The 6000-nt window shown below is 43.8% G+C and overlaps 1 protein-coding gene across 1 annotated transcript in view; it reads left to right on the top strand.

Annotated features, from left to right (window-relative positions):
* The window catches only part of nlgn4xa (neuroligin 4 X-linked a), a 62633-nt gene that overhangs the window by 3299 nt on the left and 53334 nt on the right, over positions 1 to 6000 (top strand). The window lies entirely within an intron of this gene.

Genomic DNA, 6000 nt, shown 5'->3' with positions numbered 1-6000 from the left:
CAGAGGGCCCCAACCACACATCCATATATGATATGGCTGCCAAGATTAGACGACTAATTGACTATTAAAATATTAGACGACTAATTGAATAGTCAATTAGTGGCTACCTCACGTTATATGGAGTCAGAGTGTAGTAAAGTAAAGTTAGAATGGTATTCTGCTAGCTTTTTGGACTATTTTGGCATTTATTACGTTTTTTTAAACTGTCTAATAAACTGACTAATATTTCAGCTGCATGCTAGCTGTTTTGACTAACTTAGTTTTTGTGTTTTTTTAGGCTATTTTGGAGTTTAGCTACCATTTCAGCTACATGCTTACTATTTTAGCTACATAAGGCTTGTTGTCATTTTTTTTTAACTATTTAGGCATTTAGCTAATAATTTAGCTGGCTATCAGTTTCAGCATCTTCAGCTATCAGTTTCAGCATCTTCAGCTATCAGTTTCAGCGTTTTTAGCTATCAGTTTCAGCATCTTCGGCTATCAGTTTCAGCATCTTCAGCTATCAGCACTAGCATCTTCAGTGACCACATTTACCGTACAGCATTGACACAAACATTATTGCAGGTATTTGTGCTTTACATCCACTTTACACATGACCCGATTAGTCGACTAATCAGTAGAAATAATCTGTGATTTTAGAATAAAATAATCGTTTGTGGCAGCACTACTATATGATGAGTTGGAGTGCAGCTGGTCCAACTCTCAAATCTGTCTGTTGATGACTCACCCAAACTCTGCTGTCCAGGCCCGTATCATCAGCCCTCCTCCTCCATGCTGGCCCAACATTATAGTCACATTTCTGTATATCTATGGCAGGAAATGATCCTTAGAAGATCTCATTAGGAGGAAATGTTGGGTTTGGTTTCTCTACTTTGGTCTGATAAATTAATTAAAAAGGATTTTTATTCTTAAGTAATACAGTTTTCGTTAAAACAAACCATATTTATTAATAATTTAAAGTGTTTTTATTTTTTTATTTAAAAAAAAAAAATTAAAGTGTTTTTAGATGACATACTTTTATTTTGAAAAAACAGTAATGTGAAGACTTTAACAACTGTAGAAACTGGTTTTAAAATAGACCAAGTCCTCTGATCCAGGTTTTGTGGTTGGAGGTTTTTCCTTCTTCTTGGACTTTCTTGGGAGACAGTTTTTTTGGTGGGAACTGCTGACTGTGAATAATCGTTTCCAGCGTTGATGAACTCCAGACGGCGTGAAACAGGTTTGACACCCTCAGCCTGTTGTGCAGCTGCCGCTCAGAGGTCGTTTCTGATTGGTCGCTGAGGCTCCACAGCAGAAAGTGGACAACCCGTTTGGTTTCAAGGAGAATCCCAGGACGGCGCCGCTCCTCTCAGTTCCAGCAGAACTCTGCAGCCGAGACGCTGAAATCCTTCAGATTGAGTTCAATTAGTGAGAGTCTCCACGCCGACACGTCACCGCGATGCCGGCTGAAGGCTCCACCGTGTGATTAATCATTATCTACAGCGGCACAAAGGTCTGAGGCGGTCAGTGGACGGCAGAACGGCGGTGGAATCGTTTTCTAGACAGGAATGCAAATGGCAGAGGCGGCCTTCATTGATATTCATAAGACTGATCCCTGATAATCATTAGGGTGTGTTGTTCTCTGCAATCTGCTGGCAGACGCCGCCGCCGGAAGGACAGTTTGTCACCGAGTTATCACAAAAACTCTCTGCTCCGTCACCCGGACAGGAAGCCTCAATCAACACGGAGCAACGCCATCACTCACCGCAGCGCCACGAATGTTCCTCAATGAAAGTTGGTTCTATAGACCAAAGAACGAGACTGGAATACATCGACGCCGTTCACCGCGGCGCCACAAATGTTCCTCAATAAGAGACGGATCTAAAGACCAAAGAACGAGACTGGAATACATCGACGCCGTTCACCGCGGCACCATAAATGTACCTCAATGAAAGTTGGTTCTATAGACCAAAGAACGAGACTGGAATACATCGACGCCGTTCACCGCAGCGCCATGAATGTTCCTCAATGAAAGTTGGTTCTATAGACCAAAGAACGAGACTGGAATACATCTACGCCGTTCACCGCGGCGCCATGAATGTTCCTCAATAAGAGACGGATCTAAAGACCAAAGAACGAGACGGGAATACATCGGCGCCATTCACCACGGCGCCACGAATGTTCCTCAATGAGAGACGGATCTAAAGACCAGAACAGGACCGGAATACATCGACGCCGTTCACCGCGGCACCATGAATGTTCCTCAATGAAAGTTGGTTCTAAAGACCAAAGAACGAGACTGGAATACATCAACATAACTCAATGCAACACTATTGCTATCCTCCAGTGAAACCCCATTAGAGGCGATTCTAGAAACATCTTTCTACAAGCCTCAGCCTGCATGCCAAACTGCTACTTCCATGGACCTCTCAGAATGGACCGGTCCATTCTAAGAGACAGAATCAGCAGAATTAATGATGTTCAAGAACCGTCTCCTTCAGGAGGAGGTCTCCTCCTCCGTCTCCTCCAGAAGATCCTCTGTTCATGTAGGAGTCACTATATCTGTGGATGACAGGTCTTCAGAGGGGTCAGGAACGAACATCTACAAGAACCAGGAGAGTCCGAGGAAGTGGGCGGGGCAGCCATGCTGTCCTCCACATGAGACACCTCCCTTCAGACAGAGAACCTCCTACTGTCTGAGGAGAACCTGGTAGTCCGATCCGGTTCAGACGGGTTTGCATCAAAAAGCCTGCAAGTTCAGAAAGAAAAGCCGAACATTCACTTTGATTTATTTCTGCCCACATTTAGAGATGAAACAGCCAATCAGAGCGCTGAACCAATCAGCTGATGTCCATGTGATCAGCTCTGATTGGACAGTCACTGGTCAGCTGTTGATCGTTAACCTCTAAAGACTCAAACTCTCTAATACGTTTGGATTTACCAAAGATAGATTGTAAACAGGAACCGTTGTTCATGGACACCAGGCCCTTTCAGAATAAAGCGCAGCCTCATGAACCACACGGTAAAAGTGGAGACCAGGAAGTGACTTTGGACCGAAACCAGACGGCTGTTAGTCTGATCAAACTCCGATCAAACTAGAGTTTGATATGAGCCTCTTTTCCTTTAAACCACTGGTGGGAATCGAACGTGTTCCTGTGCGACCGCCTGAACACGCTCACGTCCCTTCTTTGCATTACAGAGACATTGATTCCATTTCTGGCATTTGAGTCTCTGTGATGATCTATCGGAGGCTGAAATCCTCTACAGAAACTGTCTGGTCCTTTAATTTCAGATCTCTGGATTGAAGGAAAACAAATCTTTCAGAATAAAAGCTCGGCTCCTGTTGTGTCAGTCGTTTGTTTTGCAGCTTCATCAGAGAAGAAATCAGGTGATCTGCTCCACGATGCAGGAAAAGAAATGAGACGGAAGAGCAAAAACACTCACCGTTCTCACTTCACGGAACCAAGAGAATCTGTTTGACTGACTGTTACTCATGAGCGTTGGCATGAGATTCATTTCATTTAGTTACTCCTGGTACCGCTGGGGTTCTGGCAGACAAAAGGGGAGAAGGTCCAAACCAGAACTGACAGCTCAGCAACAGAAAAAAATCAAAAAAATTTTTCTTAAAACCTTCTCTGGTGTGTTACCAGTTACCTGGTACCTTTCTGAATCTTGTTGAACCGGATGGAGTCGCCTGGTTCTGTGCCATCGGGTTCTGATAGGACTGGTCCAGTCAGAAGCTTATCGGAGGAGATGCAGAGCAAAGTCGACTCTAAATCCTTGGCTTTTTCTGTTTCCAGACTATTAACGTCCCATTTTTACCAGAGACTTTAACTGCATCAGACCCAAAGTCCAGTTCTTGTCTGTGGTTCTGTGTGTCAACCCCTGAGTTTATAACTCGGATCAGGACCTCAGAATTCAAACCCGGACAGTCCAGGAAAAGACTCAGGAATCATTGATGCTCCACTCTAACCCAGAGTGAAAGCATGAGTGGTTGTGTCTCAGGGTTACACATTCTCACCTCCTACTGGACATGTATGGACGTATGGTTGGGGCCCCTCTGTGCCACCTTTTAGAATTTTGGGGGCCCCCAATTGTTTCTGATGTTCTGGCTGTTCCCATTAAATCACAGGTGTCCAACTCTGGACGCAGTATCAGATGCGGTACCAGACGTGGACTTGACCTCAGAACACGTCCAGTATTGGTATCCAAACCTGGTACTGGTATCCTAACACTAGCCTGGAACCGGACGTAGTACTGGGCGCAGTTTCAGACCCAAATGTGGTACTGGTGACAAACCGGTAATGGGTTAGGGACTGGACCCGATCCGGTTCGCTGCCTGGAGGTTGGGCAATTCAATTCAATTTTCAATTCAATTTTATTTATATAGCCCAATATCACAAATTCAATTTGCCTCATTGGGCTTCATGCCTGTAGTTTTTACAGATGCACAGATGGAGTCATAAAATATGCACAATAGGTAAAAACTAAACAGACTATAAAGAACAGGTCATCCCTGTCCTTAGACCCTCCCTCGCGGTAAGGAAAAACTCCTAAAAAAAACCTGAGTCAGGAAAAAAAGAAGAAACCTTAGGGATTCCCACATGAGGGAGAGATCCCATCCCAGGACGGACAGGCGATACCAGAACGGTTAAAGAAAAGTTAGCTGCTAAAACTGCATATATGAGTAGAGTTCATTCATATAGAGCTGAGGGACGAGTGATGATTAAGTCCATAGTCCAGATGAAGCAGAACTGCAGTCCACGACCAGGAGCAGGAGGACAGACGACCCACCAGGAATCACTCCCACTCAGAGATGCAGGATGGTGTCGGGGCTTCATCCAGATGGGCGGGGCTTCGTCAGGATCACCAACAAGTCTCCCGGAAACTGCAATCTCTCCCGGTCTCCCACAGGGGAGTCGGAGAGAAGGAAAAACATGTGAATTATACTGCACCACCAACAAAGGCATACAATTAGAAGTAAATAAAAAAGTAGAGGAGAGGAGAAGTAGATGGAAAAGAGGACAGAGCCCCAGTGCACCATACTTTCCCCAGCTTCTAACTTCTAGCAGCCTTCTATGTTATTATGTAGAGAATATACATATTTCATAATTTATATTGCAAGCATATATTGGAGAAGTATGTGATTATAATAATTATTTCCCCAAACTTCAGAACAGTATGGGAGCATTATGTTAATTATTCTATGATTACTGGCTAGTCTGGCAGAACGCCTGTCCAAATAGGAATGTTTTAAGGCTAGTTTTGAAGGTAGAAACTGTGCCTGCCTCTCTGACATGAGCTGGGAGCTTATTCCATAGAACAGGAGCTTGATAGCTGAAGGTTCTACCTCCAACTGTACTTTTGGAAATTCTAGGAACTACAAGCAGTCCTGCATTCTGTGAGCGAAGTGTTCTGATTGGCTGGTAAGGAACTATGAGATCTCTAATATAGGATGGGGCCACACCATTCAGAGCCTTATATGTTAACAGGAGGATTTTGAACTTTACTCTAAATTCAACTGGGAGCCAGTGGAGAGAAGCTAACACAGGAGTGATGTGTTCTCTTCTGCTAGTTCCTGCTAACAATCTTGCTGCTGCATTCTGGACAAGCTGAAGACTTTTTAAAGAACTTTTAGGGCATGCTATCAGTAAAGAGTTACAGTAATCCAGTCTAGACGTAACAAATGCATGGATGAGTTTTTCAGCATCACTTTTAGATAACATATTTTTAATCTTAGCGATATTACGTAGATGAAAAAATGCAGTTTTACAAGCTTGAGCTTGAGCTGAGCTGTGATTTAATCGGAACATCTAGCAATTAAAAAAAAAACGAGTTGGGTCACCCGAAATTTGAAAGAGTGGCGCAGAGGGGGCCCAACCATAGGTCCATATATGAGGAGTTGGGAGTGAGAATGTGCTGCTGAATACATTAATTTACGGATGACAGATTTTTCTTTTGCTGGGTTTGGTGGTTTCTAAACGTGTCAGACATTTGGTGAAATTCCAAAAACCTCCTTTT

The sequence above is a fragment of the Oryzias melastigma genome, linkage group LG2 (assembly GCF_002922805.2).
Source record: "Oryzias melastigma strain HK-1 linkage group LG2, ASM292280v2, whole genome shotgun sequence".
Taxonomy (NCBI): domain Eukaryota; kingdom Metazoa; phylum Chordata; class Actinopteri; order Beloniformes; family Adrianichthyidae; genus Oryzias; species Oryzias melastigma.
The sequence above is the reverse complement of the archived record's forward strand: the minus strand, read 5'-3'. Positions and strand labels throughout refer to the sequence as shown.